The sequence below is a fragment of the Drosophila ficusphila genome, unplaced genomic scaffold, assembly GCF_018152265.1.
Source record: "Drosophila ficusphila isolate 14025-0441.05 unplaced genomic scaffold, ASM1815226v1 contig_127, whole genome shotgun sequence".
NCBI classification, from domain to species: domain Eukaryota; kingdom Metazoa; phylum Arthropoda; class Insecta; order Diptera; family Drosophilidae; genus Drosophila; species Drosophila ficusphila.
In genome coordinates this window covers 1,699,330-1,716,995 of record NW_025064016.1, presented here as the reverse complement: position 1 = coordinate 1,716,995, position 17,666 = coordinate 1,699,330, and positions in this window count along the sequence as shown.

The window sequence follows — 17,666 nt, the reverse complement described above, 5'->3', positions numbered from 1 at the left end:
CCCGAACGTTAACCCCCCAGCCACCCCCGAATTGCGGGACTTTCGCGCCATCTCCGTCGCACTCGAGCGACAGCTGGCCAACAGAAACAGCTGACTGATGTCTGTGTGTCCGCGTGCATCTGTGTGTGTGTGTATCCGTGTGGGCCACGTTAGCTGTGTGTGTGTGTAGTGTTGGTGTGCGTTTGCTGGCAACATGAATTCAAAATTTAATTAGGTCCCGTCCATTAATTGGGTTAATTGAAATGCCGGTAAAAGTCAACGCTTACGAATTAGGACATGTCACTCAAGCCACTGCGCATCGATACGGTGGAAAACCGTTCAACTGGTTGGTCGAAACGGTTTTGTTTTGTTGCGATTAATTGGAGTTGAGCGAAGGGCTATTTTAGCCATTGTTTGGTGCAGATTTTCTGGATTACGGCAGATCTTAGCTGTCAGACAAATACCTTTCCTGGTCCAAATGACACTAGTTGCAAGTCCAATTTGTCTTTAATGTCGCCTGCTAATAAGAAAGATTAAGTGACTAGTTTATTTATACTATAACAACTGTAATCAAATGATTCACTTAAAAATCTTATTTAACCAGTTAAATAAGAAAAATATTGCAATTATCTAGTTGAGTGCCACATCTAATAAATAACAAAAATTTCAAGTTCTATTTTCATATGATTTTATTAATAAGCTTTTAGTAAATTTATAAATCAGCCGTTGAAAAACTACATGAACATTTAAGTAAACAAATAAATAACTTGACTTAACTGAAGGCAAGCAGCTTACTTTCAATATAATTTTCATATCTTCTGATATATTGGTTTATCTTCTGATATATTGGTTTTACTTTGTTAAGTAAATTCTACGTATTACCTCATATTACTATCAATCTTTACAATAAACCAAATTAAATAATCTTAAACCCTTCTTAAGTTTCACTTTTGTTTTTCCCAAAATGTTGTTGAATCATCTGCCAACCTTTTGGTTTTGTAGTTTTTATTTATTCTTCGACCGAAATGCAAATGCAAATATAAACACAAATTCGAGCCAAATGACGGTTTAGGCAATTTGCAATCCCCGAAAAACATTTGCCAAAAAAGAACTGGGCAAGAATTTATGCAAATAGAGGCAGGAAACTAGGAAGAACACCTACACAAACAGAGGTGTGGAAATCCTTCGACCTCTTGCTCCGACTTGTGGCTCATTTAATTTTCGCACTTTGGCGGATCCGGGGCAGATGTAAAATGGAATTCCGAATAAACGTTGCCATGTGTAGTTGCGGTCGGATTACATCAGAGGGGAAAGGGGAGTGGGGAAGGGAACGAGGAGGTATCTAAGCCCGGCTGAAATCTAATTTCCAATGTCTGCCAACTCTTTGGAACCCCCTCGTTTCTCCGCACATTTCAAAGGGCTCCATTGGAGTTTCCCTTTTGCATGACGTAGCAGATTATTTATTGTGTGAGGTTGTTGCTTAAGTATTTATGCAGCCTTAGCTCGGTGTTTTCGTGCACTGCGATAATATATCAGAAGTTAGTCATTTTATTATGTGAATAAAGTTTGTGTTCTTACAGAATTCTCAAATAAATAGGTCGCGAAATAGACAAACTTCCTAGGAAGGCAGTTTAAAATAGTAATGATTTATAAATGTAACAAATTTTGAACTTAAATAAGTTAAAACGTAAGAAAGGGTAAGAAAGTATTTAATAAAATTACTAAATATATATAAATAAGCAACCAGTTTTTATTTAAATACGCACCGAAACACAAGTATATTGTAACATTTTGTAATACTCATTAGTATATTATAATTTTTTTTTGTTAGTGCATAGGTGCTTGAGTGTGTTTGTGTCTGGCCCGGTTTGTCCATTGGACTCCCCCCACATCCCCTTGGCCACCACCCACTCGATTTTCGCATGAGCAACAGAACACAACAGGAGAGAAAACAGGAGAGAAACAGGAGCGGAGCACACAACAAAGTCCAGGAGTTGACTTTTATAGAGTCGCATGCACAATAAAGAAGTCTATTATCCTTTTTGCCAGCCAGTTTTGTTGCTGTTGTTGTCGTTCCTTCTGCTTTTGCTGGGCTGTTGCTGCTGCTGCTGCTGCGACGACGACTCCGGGATCGATATCCATTAGGAAAATTAAAATTGTGGCAGAGGCAATGAACGTAAAAAGCGGAAGCAGCCAACCCGGCCAGCCAGTCAGCCCCTCAGCCATTCAGTCATTCAGTCAGTTAGTCAGTCAGTCATTCAGCCAGCTAGGCCAACCAAGAAATAAAAAAAAAAAAGAAAACAGCAACCCAAAGGTCGACTCTGCGTGGAGGAGTTTCTACGGTTCAACTTGTTTCAGTTTATTTCTGTTTGGTTAGGGTTTTGTATGCGAAGCGGTAGGTCCTCTAGTTTCCATTTATTGTCAACCGTCTTTCGGCGAAGGCAACTTCCGTTTCCGCCATTTTCTAAGGGAACCTGAAAATCAAAGGAGTCTATCTGAAGTCTATATAGCAAATATAGGAACTCAAGAGAATAAGCTTTTTATAGAAAAGTACTTATAAAATATTCTAATACAAGCTCTTTAGTTAAATGTATTTTTTTTCCCAATGAACAATTGTTTATTTTGAGATTTAAATTATAATTTATGAACTATATTTTATTTATTATTTTTACCCATCATACTTTTATTTTGCATTTAATTAAGGGTATTTAACACCTCAACTTCCTGCTCAACTATTTTCATCTTTCATATTTTGTTGTTTATTGTTGATTTTGAATTAAGTTTCCAGACCTTTTCCGCCCACACACACTATTTTGTTGTTGTAGGTGTTGTTGTAGGCGTCATTGTTGGCTTTGCTATTTTTCGCCTGCCATTTTTGCAGCTGTCATTTGTTTTTCCTCGCTCCGAATTTCGCCTTTGTTATTTTTCGTTTTTTTTTTTTTTGGCCAACGCGTGCGCGACATTTTCATTGTTAACGCTTTGTTGTTTTAGTATCTGCAACTGTTGTTGTTTTTGCCACTGCTGCTGCAGCCGCAGGAAAACTCATCTGTCATTCAAAGTCACAGAGCGTGCAATTTTCTGTTATCATGACTTTTTCAATTCCAATTTTCGGCTGCATCCGCATGCCAGCCATCTATCTCTCAATTCCCCCAGAATTCCACACAATCGTTGCACATGTTTGCATTTCAATTTGATTGGAAAATATATTTCATTCAGTTTTCTCTGTGCGTCAGAATTCGAATATGCAAAGCCCGGCCACCAACAACAACAACCCAAACTACCCATCAACCCAAACAACCCAAACAACCCAAGCAACCCAAGCAACCCAACAACCCAACAACCGACAACGAACAACGCAGTCAACTGTCAGTCAAGCGCGGCCTGTCGAGCTTTTGGCCTGCAGTTCGTTAAATGTTTAAGCAGAGGCTTTAGTTTGGGCGGTCGGCTTCGGGGCTTCGATTTTGTTGGTTGCCCGATTTTCCTGGCATCTGAAAATCTCTGAATTTTAGGCACCCACTCCTAGCAAAAACAAAAAAAAAACCTAAACACCCAAATGCAACCATTGGGTGGCAGTAATCTGCTTCAGTTTGGTTGCCTTGGCAAGCAGCTTGTTGGATTTTTATTACGTGGCCAAAACTGCACACATGTGGAAAATTAAACAAATATGATACTCGTACATAAGCCCAAAGGCTAGAGGAACTGTCTATGTTTGGAATACAATGTAATTCATTTTTGTGAACCCCTTACCTTTTAGATTAGATACAATAATAAACTAAGCAAATGTTTCATCAACTTGTTAGCGGTTTATGAATACAAATCTTTGGAAAATATTATTTTAAATAATATATACTGAGTATTTTAAATGATTTTTTTTGTAATATCTCAAAATATTCATTACAGATAAATGTTTTTCTAATATGGCACTTCTCTTCCTTTAAGTAACGAATCCACCCACGAACATCTAGACCTCCCATACAGCACACACACACTCACAACACACCAACACACCTACACTTTGGGGGTGTCCTGGAATAGAACGTCCACCGACCGCTTGAGCATCGCATCAGCTCAGTGGAGCATAATTTTTGCGGTTCCTTTTAAGTTTGCATATCAATCGAAAATTTATATGACGGTAAAGCTCGCTCCTCCTCTCTCTCTCTCTCGCTCCTATCTCTATCCTCTTCGCTCTTGTTCAGCCGCAATGCAAATAGCAAAAGTGTGTGTGTGTTTGTGCGCGCGCATACATTTGCAAGTGGTTTATATGCAAATCCAAAAAGGAGGCTGGCAGGAAGTGAAAGGAAAGAAGATGTGGTGAAAAAGGGGGAGGAATTGTGGCCGTGGGTGGATAAACACCCTGCACCCAAACACACACACACACACAAACACACACACAGTCGTAAAAGTAAAAAGGCAGCCACAGGCGAATGCAAAAGGCCAAAAGAAGAGCTGTATATTTCCTACCTTTAAGTCGAGGACTTTTCAACCAGACAAGTGTATGTTTCAATACAGTTTCAAAAAAAAACTTAAGAAATGTTAAATGAAAAGTTATTTATATAAAAATATATTCAATTCTTAAGTTTATAATTGATTAAATAAATATTTAATACGTTTGATTGCCTATTTTTGGTTTACTGAAGTTTTTAAATTTGTTTTGTTAAATTGAAATTAAATTTCAACTTTATTTTTCATTTATTAAAATTCAACTTAAAGCTATTGCAAGTTTGTCCACTTCTCAAAAATCTCCTTACTACAATTTCTAGCGCATATTTATGAGTGTTTGTGTGTGTGCGTTGACTATGCGCCATATTAAAAATGGCGGCAAGCGCTTTTCCTGTTGTCAGGGGGCAACACAAAAAAAAGGATAAAGCACAACAAACGCTGCCTGCAACTTGTCTACTTGGGGATACCACCCCCCAACCCTGCTCCCTCCCCCTTTTTGAACCCCTTTTGGTTGTCCACCTGCCCACTGGCACTTGCTACCCTTTTTTGTTGCTCCTCCTGCCATTGTTGTTCTTATTTTTGTTGTTGCTGTTGTTGTTGGCACCTGCCACCGAAGCTTTTGTTTGCCTGTGTGTGTTTGTTTGCCACAGCCTATAAGTGTGTGTATGTGTGTGTGTGTGGAAGTTTGTGTCTGTGTGCTTGTGAGCAACGACAATCCTTAAGGGGAAATTTATGCAGAGCAGGAAAAGCAAAAACTGTGAACAGTCAAGGGAGCAGAACGTGATGGAGAGTGGGGAGAAAAGGGAGGGAAGGGGGGAGGGGAAACGGGCAAAAATGGTGAACAAAAGTGCACAGCAGCAACAACAACAAAAGCAATAACAATGAACAAGTTAAGAATGGGGATACGGGGCATACAAGACTTTCAGACGATTCTACCAAAAATATAAAGCCAAAAATCTAGATGGGAAAAAACAATAATATATAGTTTCTTAAAGTTAAGCTAAAGAGCAATCATTTTATATTTTAGCGTTCGATAGTTTGCTTGGATAATCAGAACTAAAAACTTGTTCAAGTTGAAAACCAAACGCATTTATGTTTTAATATATCTTTTCTTTAATCTTTATCCTTTTTGCTATTATTGAGTAACTTTATAGAAAAGGGGACCACAAGCAAATGATTTACAAAACTTGGCTGCGCAATAAAAAAAATACAAAATGCTAAGAAAAAAACTGGAAGGAAGAGGAAAAGGAGTAAAGTGGCATCGAAAAGAGTAAGAAACTCGAATAAGGACTGACTTTGGCCAGATGCTGAAACCAAGGATGCGAAAGTCTGTGGGGGCAATCATAAAACATAATGCCCGACATAAACCGAGCCTCGAGGACACCGGAAGGACTTAGGCTTAGTTTGCGAGTAACCCTTTCCAAGGCATAATGATTTCGGTGATGGGTTAGTTGTCAGGGGCGTTTAACCCTTGACATATGGGCTAGTAAAAAAATTGTCAAGTATTATCAACTCCATATTGTCATTAACTTTAATGCGCGAGGCAAATGTAACGATTCGGTGAAATTTACTGGAAGCTAAATCCGAAGCCGTGAACAATTGCAACCCCTAGGAGACATTCTCCTCCCTCTCCGCACAAAAAAAAAAAGAAATCAGAAACACACAAACACACACACACACGCATTACATAATTGCAGGGCGCAGTACCGCCCACATTTTGTGTTTCGAAAGCTTTTGTGCGAATTGGCGCCTAATCAAGCGGAAGATTTGAATGAGCGAACAGTCAACACCCGCAAAAGAGGAAGCTGCCTCAAAACGCCAGAGGTTAAGGCAGCGGGACGAGGGGTTCACGGCTAAGTGTTGTCATTTTGGTGGCAATAAAAATATATTTTTGACAACCGCATGGAAAAAGTGTCGCCGTCATCGCATCAGGACATGCTTGGCTGCCTCGCGATTTTTTCCCCCTGAAGCGGGAGGCGGAAGGCGGAAGAGGGGGCGTGGCCAGACAACGGCTGTTGTGATTTCGAGGACCCCACGGCACTGACAGAAAAAAAGAGGTTTTAATTATCAGATCAAAGAAGTAGTGAGCCATTGAAAACAGGAAATGTAACTTCGCAATTAATCTAGGTTTGTTTTTAGGTCTGCTCATAAGGATTTAAAAATGTATCATTGGTGAAGAATAAAAGCAACTAAATTGTAATATAAATAATAATCATAATAATTAGTAAATAATATTGAAATTTTTTTTTTTTTTTTTTAAATATTTTCGTTAACTATCCTAAGATACTTAGATCTTAACAACCAATCCCCAGAATTATGAACAGTGCACTTTTAGTCGCCATCCAGTGAAGTGTGCTCGGACAGGCGAAGACTTCCACTTGGATTGGCTTCAGTGGGTGTTATGACTTCTGGTCATTGACTGAACAAGAGAATGTGTCATAAATCATGGGCCAACTGACAGGAGGACAGCAGGCTTCGTAGAATAAATGAGGAAGCAAAGGCGAAAGAAATATGCAATGAATCCTTTTCCTCTCCTGTCGTCTTCTCATTAGCAGCCAGGTAATCGAGCAGCCCGGGCACGTGTCCAAAAAGGCCCGAAAGGATTTTTAGCCCAGTAATCCCTAACCCCGAACTTTCCGGAGAGTGAAAGTTTATCCACTTTTAATTAGCGCTAATGATGAAACACAAGGAGGAGCAAAGGGCGGGGGCGTGGCAGCTTGGATTTGGTGGGGTTGTGTTCTACGTATTGACTTACAGCCTTAAAAGAGTCGCGCAAATTTATTGTAGGCAATAATCCTTAAAGTTTAAGTTACATTCCAAAGATAAGCGGCAGCCAAATGACTCGAGTCCCTCCGCCAGCGCACCTCCATAAAAATTCAAAACAAAAACCAGACCAAAAGTCGAGTGCACCTTAAGAAAATACTGAACTGTAGTTAAATAAATAAATAAAGTTAGAAAAACAAGATTAAGAGTTACTCATAAACATGAGGAACTATTGTTAATGCATGAAATTAATAAGGTTCAAATCAAAATATTAAACATTATTTAATATATTCAAAAGTTATTATTTTGAATAAAGTCAACAAATTAAATATTGCCCTAAAAGTAAAAAAAAAATGAGAGCATAGTCTTTTGGTAATATTTATTATATGATAATATATAGGAGCCTGTTTAGGAACAAGAAAATACTATTTTTAATTTAAGGAAATCTAAACGCAGATTTCTAAAACAAATTAACTTTAAATTAAATTCAATTAAACTTTTGGTGAACACAAAAAGTAAGTATTTTTGTTCTATAATTTGTTTCTTATTTTTTTCTGAGTGTATTTATACGTACTTGTGCATATATATACGAGTATGCTTATAAGGCCAGACGCCGTCGGGTCGCTTAATTGTCGGCCCGAGTCGGACTCACCTTGCCGCAGTTGAGTTCTGTACGGGTCGGTTTTATTGTTTGCGGTGAGTCAGAGGGTTTCGGGACCGGATTTGGGAACCGGGGACTCGAGGCGGCCCGCAACCGATGGTGTGTTATCAGTGCAGGTTTAACCGAACCTATAAACAACCGCGCGGAATGCCATGCATAAATGTCCCCAAATTAGATAAACATGGCGCCAATGCAATCGAAAGACTCCGGCACGCACACACACACACACACACAAAGGCGAAGAAAGAGAGACCGAGTCTCCGAAGAAAACGAAGGAGAACGGCCCACCTTTTCTTCCAGGTGATTCGATTTCATGGACCTCCGATCCAGAGTCGCCATTGCAGGGCGTGTTTTCCTCATCTTGCGGCCCAATTTTATCTTAATACCTTTCCTAATTTCTGCCTCTCGTCCGGCGCTCATTTGAATAGATTTTACCTCTCCTTTTTCCTTTTTCCATTGCCTTTTTCACCGTCTTTCCCTTTTCTGCAGCCGGCTAGTTTTTCTTATTTTTCCTGCAGCTTGTACCGTCTTATCGGCGAACAAATTTTCGTTTTGATAACACGCCCGACTTCATGTAAATTGTAAGCCAGACAAGACCAAAATAAAATAAAATAAAAAAACCGAGGATAGATGGAGGGCAAGAGGGTTTGGAGGGGGACAAATTTAGTTTTCTTTGATGGCTTATAAGTCATTTGTTGGAGATATTCCCGGCTAATAGGGGGCATGTGGTTTGGTCGCCGGAAAACAGATGTGAAAATGTGTCCGACCAACAGACATTGCCTATCAAACTTGATTGAGCATGGTCTGCAGTCATATGGGGAAATTACAGAAAATATTTAAATAAATTTGTTTAATTAAGCCTTATCAAAATGTTAACTTTACAGCTTACATTTACATTTTACATGTTTTATTGTGATTTTGATAGAAAAAATGGGAACTGGATTGGTGTAAAAAATGATTGCAATATATAAAGTAAATTCATTTTTTTGAAAAAAATCTAATATATTTGTTGTAAATCACTATCAATATGTAAGTTTATTTTGCAAAACTCGCGGCTTATAATAAGCCCTTGCCATTACCATTATTTCCATAACCCAATCCTCAGTTAATCCTTTACTGACTGACAGGAAAAACATACTCCTATCATGTTTGCAAGGCCACAAATCTAGGCGTATCGAATATCGCAACATATTTCACTCAGCCAGGATTGAGATCGATTCGGTGGCATCTCCAGTGGACTCGCCACTGGCTTTTCGTGACATGTGTGCCGGACTGATAGCGTAACCCCCGACCCCACAATAAACCCCCCTTCAAACCATTCCAATAAAATCCTACTGAGGCTGGCCGCAGTCAACGCGCACCCTCTATTTTGGAAAATTTCGTCGAAGGGGCGGAAAAAGCCTGCGCATCGAGTCATAAATTTCACTCTCAACTTTTGTGTACACACAGAAACACATGAATTGCATTTTCGGCAAGCACCCCAAGTAGACCAAAAGATCCCAGTTCCAGACAGCGAACATGGAAAATGCACAAAATATTGCGCGTTAAATTCAATTTTCAAGGCAACCCCCTGCTGTTTGTATTGCCTTTTTTTGGGGTGAAGGAGGAAAGGAATGTCCTTGCGGCTAGATGAGCCTTATTAGTTGATTACAGGATGCATTATCGTGATTATCGCGTATGTTCCGAAGTGTAGTCCCCGAATCCATAAATATATATTCTGCCTTTTCGTGGCGAAGTCTTTTTTGCACTGCTACTCCAAAAAGGGGTGTGTGTATTATTGGGGTGTCCTGGGGTGGTTGTGTGGGTGGAGGCCGAAAATTTACTGCTAATAGTTTGATTAATGGCCTTGAGTCAGTGGCTTAAAGTGAGCAACAAGGATGTTTCGCTGCGTGATCCGCAAATTGAATCCGGGGGAATATTTAATCGTAATCCCTATAATCATCATGGGTCCTGTGATTTGAGTCCGGCAGCTGATTGATAAGATTTCATGGAGATGTAAATAGATTAGAGCATAGAAAATTACAGGGAAGTGTGGCAATATGAAACAAATGTTGACATTTTTGATGGCCGGATTATTAGGTGTACGATAATTGATATGGAAAAGGAACATACTTTATTCGAAAGAGAATTTCACTGAAATCTTGATAACAATGAAATTTGATTTGCATTTCACAAAGTGGATTTATTGGTAAGCTTAAGGATAAATTTTAAAGAAAGAAGTAATTTAATTTTTCTTTTTTATGTATTTGATATTTACAAAAATTCTGTAAATTTATTGCTTTGTCTCAATGCCTTAAAAATAGATTTATCTTTTGTAAATTTAACAGAAAACCATGCAATTTGAGGCGTAGGCCGAAAGTGTTGACACGTTCCAGATATCGAGATATGTGGCGCCTCTTGAAATCCGATTCTAAATGTAGCGGGATTGCAGCTGACTCCCGGATCGACTGACCAAAGGACCAAAGGACATCGCGTCCTGCGACAGCTGCTCGTGGCACACTTTTCAACACATCTGAAATTTCCACACTTTTGATTTCGTAGATCCTTCAGATCCGAGTGCCAACAACTGATGCTGCCGTTCAGCGCAGTCGCGTGTTATCCTTTAAGGGTCCTTGTGCCCTCTCCTCTCCACTCCGATTTCGATTTCGATTCCGATTCCCAATCCAAAACCAAAACCAAACTCATTCCTCAAACCCCTTCTCCGATTCTCAAGCAGCACAGTTGCCGTTTTTGTGGTTTTGTACGAGTTTCTGTATACTTTTCGTACATATTCCATTGGCATTCTGCTTTTATTGGTTTCTACAAATATTTAATGGATTTCAAGTGGCGGCTCCGTTGTTGTCGCTGGCACTTCATAATTTTCTGTTTCGAAACGCAGAAGGGGTTGCCTTTTCCCTTTCCCTTTCCCCCTCCCCTGTTTTTATTTCCATTTGTAAGTAGAGTGCACCACTGAGGCGATATATGGTTATATCGATACATGACTCATGTCAGCAAACTGCAAACTGAAGATCTTTGGCCGCCAGCTGCCGTTTGGATCGAAAAGGTAATACAATCCAGCTAAATTTAACCACTGAAATCGGAGGCATTACAATTGTAGTTTGTATTGTTTGAAAATCCTAATTAAACATAAAATAAAAATCATGAAAGGATTGAGTTTTCAAAAGCAACCAAAGAATGGAATACTTTCTATTCAAGAAGCTTTCTTGAAGATTTTGTTTTTAAAAAGCGAAACACCTTTCCAAAATTGAACTAATATATCTTTTAAACACCACCAACGCAACAATAAAACGAAACTCGAAGCGCAACTTCTTTGAAAATGTTTTCACACACTTTATTCTATTCCCATTTCAATAAAGTTTTCAACAAGGATATTTCTCCGGCATTCGAGTACACGCAGCCATTTCATTATGAATCACCGAGAAAATCCTTGGAGCAAGTTCGCCAAACGATCTCAGACACTTTCCCTGCAGAAAGTTTCCACACACACATGGCAGTGGGAAAACCCTTAGGAGGCTAAGCATTAGAACTGCCATTAAAGTGTCTTAACTTTTCCAGGGCTTCGTTTTGTTTCAGTTCACGTTCGTTTGCCTTACTGATTTTCTCTCTTTCTCTTCTGGCCGGCTTTTCCTGTACATTTTTCTTCTATTTTTTTTTTTTTTTTTTTTTTGCTTTATTTCCATTTTAAGCCTTGGTATTTGCCCTGGTCCGGAGTGAAACTCCACTCGAACTAAACTCCGGCAGTTAAAGGGGGTTTCCCTTGTTGGGTTGGGCTGCGTTTTTCGGTCTGGGGTTAGTAAATTTATGATCCTAGTCGTTGAAATGACGATGAACTTTTTGCTGCACACACGAACTTTTGGACTTGGCTCGCCGGTTTTTGGCCGTTGCCCGGTTTTTATGCTCGTATGCCCGAGTATCATCTGCTTAATCACCAAAAATAGCCACCATATGGCACTCGCCCACAGAAAGGGAAATACGACTTCAAAAGGAGTCTTTGCTTTTTGCACGCACTGTACGAATGCCCTTGTGTTCGGGGTTTTGGTATGTGTGTGTGTCGATAATTTATTCATATGCGCTTACAAGTCACTAATGTTGTTGTTGTCGTTGCTGCTTCTCCGGTTGCCACAGACAATTTATGCACGCTTTTGCGGAAAAACCGCAGGAAAATACACAGTTTTTCCTTACTCCTATTCGGAGTTTTTCTTACCCTGTTGGTTTTTAGTTTAAAAAGAAAAACTCCGTAGCCTGGATAAAAACTCTTATTTCTTTAAAAGCATTCCTTGATTTCATAATCCTTTATTGGATTATAAATATGATAAACGTGAATTACAAAATCAATTGTTTTCAGTATTTTCCAAACTTTGTGATATGTAAAATATTCAAAAATATATATTTTTTTTATATTATTATATATTTTTGTTATTGTGAAATGTTATACCAAGCTTTACTCTTCATTTTTTCGTCTTTAATTTCGGTCAGCTTTTCTCCGACTTAAAGTGCAGGAGAAATGCGTCGACCTAAGCTGCTTACAGTGAGCTGTCGATAAGAGTGCGAGTCTCACTGCCAGCAGCGATCGCTCATGTAGGCCATAAATCATAAAGACGCGACCTCGGATCCGTGTCCCCAGCCGAATTCCCTTCTTCCTCCCGCCGATTTCGATTTTGAGTCGGATTCTGTCGCCGTCGCTGGACTCTAATGTGCTTAAGGAACGCTTAAGGTTGTCCGCACGTCAGGAATTCGCGTCCCGAGCTGATAAGAAGTCGGGTAGTCGCTGCCCTACCTGGTTTTTGGCCCGAATTTGAGTCGCAGTCTCCAGACTGCGGCCCAGAATGGCCATGCAATACCAGAAGCCCGAAATCAATTGCGTATTTATTGGTCACAATCAATGCGGCGCGACAAGGAGCTGAGGACAGCGAGAGGAGTGGGTAAAACAAGGTACACAGAGGGAAAATATTAGGAAAAAAAATACTTATTTTACAACAATAATAAACATACTTGTTTGCAATAAATTTTTATTGGATACAAAAATATTAGCTCTAAAAAAATCTAAAAAAAACTTCCCCATTTACTTTCAAAAAATATTTCACATTTAATAATTATAAAATGATAGAAATTTCAATTTTTAAGTTATAAAAAAATTCTGAATTTTCCCTTCCTTTACTGTAAAAAAACCTTAAGTAGTGTGTAATAATCGAACATGTTTTTAATACATTTTTTTGGATACAAAACTCATTTATTTAAGGTCTTAAAAAATTGTACCTACACATGCTTTAATTTTTTTTTTTACAATTCTTGAATATTCCTTTTAATCATCGTTACTGACATTTTTTTTAATTAAAAAAAAAAATTAAAATTTTTTCCTGTGTACAAAAAGAGAGTGGCCGTGGAACGAGCGTTTAATGATCGCCCACCGCGTCGCCGTCAACCGACAACGAACAACGAGCAACCAAAGACGAACAACGAACAACGAACAACCAAGAACCGTCAACCGCAATAAGCCGGCGGCGTCAGGCGAGCGCACCCACTTCATTACCGCTCCTGGGGAGGATCATTTGGCCAGGGCTCAGTTCTCCTTTTTGGCTTGTCGGTTGCGTCATTCCTATGGAATGCCAGCCAGCCCCTATATGGTCTTCCTCCTCCGCCTCTTCCCCGATCTGCCATCTACCTGTCCTGTTGTCACTGTTGTCTCTCAATGCGTAATCAGTTATAAATCACCCGTCTAGGAAGTGCCTGTGTTTCCTGTTTCTTGAATATACAGTTTATGGCCCTGCCAAAATCTTCGGTTGGGAAGGGTAAATGGTAGGGGTTGGTTTTCGGGGCAATCCCTAAGGTTTTCTCAATGGGTTTTCAATGTTGTGTCATTGTCTTCGCTTGACTTTGGCTCGGTTGCTTGAGTGCTTTGAAATTGATCTTATAGCTGTTTTCAATGGAGTTGTCTTTGCCCTAATTGCTCAAGTAAATAAGCACGAAGAAATTTCAATGACAAAATATAATTTGATATTTTATTATGACAAGGATAGCGTTGTGAAATAATAGAAATTGTAGTTGAAGTGACAATTTATCAAGCCTATAAATTACTCTTTCAAATTAATCGAAAAGATTTATTAAAATTGGGTTAAAGTCGTTCTTCTAATTTATTCTAGTATATGAAAATTTGAATGAAAATATTAAAACATGTGAATCTGCATGTTGTTCTTTCCATAATTTTTTTTTAATTCACAGGATTATTATTCGGTGAGAAACCAAATATGCAGTGAACCTACATATCAATATATTAAACTAAAATTTGACCCAGAAATAAATGGACTCCTGTGTTCATTTAACAATTGACCATAAAAATTGTCCTGCTGATTCAATCAACCCCTAACAACGATGGTTAATAACCAAAAAATTCAATTTACTTCTGTTGTGTCACCGAAAGTTGCTTACTCGAAATCAAAAAGTCATCCACACACTCATAATAGAAACATTTTCCATGAGCTGGGCGAATTTTCGTTTATTCTCCCCCCGAGCAGTTTGCATCGTTGGTAATTCCCATCAACAATTTTCCCAGGCAACCTGTGACCCCGGCACTTCGAGTTGCAAACCTCCCATTCAATCATCATAAACATTGGCCACCGCTGCAAGTGCACCGCATGTGTCCCAAAACCCCGTAACATCCCAACCCAACCCAATCCAACCCAACCACCGTGCCACATCCCGCAGATGGTAATGAGTGAATTTCTGCCATGCGATTGCACGACAGGAAAATATTAGCCACACTACACGCCCCGCATAAAAAACGGTTGAGGAGCAGTAGGAAAATGGGGTGGAGGCGGAAAAGCGGGGGGCGGTGGAGGGGGTGGTGCACGCGCCGGACACGCAGCGTGACAAAAACGCGCAATATGGACGAAAACAATTTCCCAGGCCTCGGGCGAACGCGGGTCCTTGGAGTGAATCGAAAGTGTTGAGCACAAAAGTCAAAGGATCAACGCCTGCAAGTTAACCGGCGAAGAAAAAAACAACACGCCAAAAAAAAGAGCGCAGCGGAAAACGGAAGAAGAAAGATTGTGCACTTGGAAAAAACTTACAGATCGAACTTAAAATATTTTATTAAGATTATAAATATAACTAGGAAGATTTTGTTTGTAACAGATGGATAGTTTTGGATTGAAATAATTGGTTTTTCCTATTTCAAATGATTAAAGCTTTAAGCAACCACCAAATATATTATGTCTGATAAATCCCCTTTTAAAACTATAAATAAAAACTATAAAACTACAAAAAATATAATTTAAAATCACTTTAAACTTATTTTCAATTATAAAGTCTAGCTGATATACTTTTTCTAAGTGTTTCGAAGAGGAAGTTGAAGCACACGTGCCTTCTAATGAAAACGGAATGAAGCGTAGCAGCGACAACCACCGAACCACCGAATCACCGCACCACCGAAGTCGAGGTGGATGTGGCAGTGGCAGTGGAAGTGTCTCCCCCTGGGAGTTTTGATGAGGAGGAGTCATCATCGCAGTCATCGTCATCGGTGGCCAGCGGCACGTGCAGGATCCACGTGGCTTCAAATAAAGGGAAGGCGGAGGGGGGAAAAAGGAGGAAAAAGTAGCAAAACAATAGGCCACATTGGCGGGCAATCAGCCGTGGCAAGAGGATTGGGTTATCCAGCTAAATGTTCATCTTCCTGCCTCACAAATTGTTAGTATAAACAACAATTGTCCAGCACACGTGGCGGCCATTCGCCAGCGGATGGATGCAGATGGGTGGTTTCTCGGATGGCGGACTGTATTGTATGAGTATCTGGATTGGATCGAATTGAGGGACAAGTGCAAGGCGTCACCCCAAGGAACTCCCCCCATGCCACAAATCATTCAGGCGACAATTTATTAGAGCAGTTGATTTTCGTACTCGATTACGATCTGTGTCTCCCCCAAAATTGCCGATTTCCCGGCACGCGACATTCAATTGACGCTTTCGAAAAGTGATTAACGCATTAGGCCACGGGCACTGGCGGATTTCCCTTGGCCCGGAATGCAAATCGAATTTACAGCAGCGCCGCTCTCGGCCATTTTGTGGCCTCTTAAACGCTAAACACCAAACTCTGAACTCTAAACTGATTTACCTGAGCTCTCGGGCTCTTTAAGGTGCTCATGCCTTCGACACAAAAGCGGCTTATTCCTCATTTAACGCATCTTTGGGCAAACACACTCACTGCTCCGTGAGATTCTGAGATACAAAGATACGAGTCCGCATGCAGATAGAAAAATTCAGAGAGGGGGCTGGGGATTTTCTGTTTTCTGACTGGGAGGCTGGCGGAGGCGTGAAAAGCGTTGCGATGGCGACAAAAGGCGGCACTTTTTGTTCTGCCGCTCTTATCTTTCTGGTGTTACAATATCTGTCTGGGTGACCCACCGACCATCCGATTAGCCTAATGCCCTGTCTGCCGATCCATCCAGAGATTCAGCCATCCAGCTATCCGATCATCAGACCATCCGTGATGATGCTGCATTATGTCATTTACTTTTTCTACACCTTCTCCGGCTTTGGTTCGGTTTATCTATCTGTAAGATCGAGTGCCGATCGCCAATGCAGCTGCCCCTCCGAAAAGATACGCCTCTTGGCTGCCCTTTCGATATGACTCAATTCGAGGGGAATTTCCAAGGGATTAGGGTTGGCAAATGTATGGAAAAACAAGAAAGGAAGCTAGCTTCGGCAAGCCGAAGCTTATATACCCTTGCAGTCATCAAATATGTCGAACAAAACGCATAAAGGCTAGACAACATCGAAGCTAAGACGATTTTTCTATTCATTTTCCATATTTTTGACTATAGATCATATGGGAGCTATACGATATAGTTGTCCGATTTTGATCAAATTTAACTCGTAATTCAAGAGTCGTAAGAACACTCTATATTCCAAAAATCATACTTGTCTGATGAAAAACAACGATGTTATCAATTTATTTCCATTAATTCTATATATAATTTTCGATCCCTCCTATGGCAGCTACATGATAGAGTTATCCGATTTTGATCAAATTTAATCCGAAATTCAATAACAGTTAGAAAACGCCATCTTGAAGAATCAAGTCGATCTGATGAAAAACAATAGAGTGAGAATTTTTTATTTCATTCTCTTGTATTGGAGCTATCCGATATAGTCGGCCGATCCGGCCCATTCCGACTTATATACTGCGTGCAACAACTACACAACTTTTGGGAAAGTTTCAGCGAGATAGCTTTAAAACTGAGAGACTAGTTTACATAGAAACCGACAGGAGGACAGACGGACAGACGGACAGACAGACAGACAGACAGACAGACAGACGGACAGACGGACAGACGGACAGACGTACATACATATTTCGATTCTGCTCGTGATGCTGATCAAGAATATATATACTTTATGGGGTCTGAGGTGTCTCCTTCACTGCGTTGCAAACTTCTGACTGAAATTATAATACCCTTTTGCTCTGCAAGGGTATAATAAGCACAACGGTTTACATATTTCAGGAACGTTTAGTAAGTACAATATAAGCTATAAAAACGTGATTATAATATTGGTAATTTTGTATCCTTTTGTTGACTCAAAATATTTTAAATCGGCTTTGAATAAATTCTTTCTCATAATATTTATAATATTTACTTAGCCGTGGAAAGCTTGAAACAATTTCAGTCTCTCAAAAATGTATAATTTCTGTTTAATAAATTATGTTAAAATTGCCCCAATAAATTTCTCTAACTTTTTATCCCTCGAATTATATTCAAACTGTTACAATAATATTTATATTTATTTCCCCTTCAATATCTTATCTTTCTAATAAAATCTCAGAGGTCAT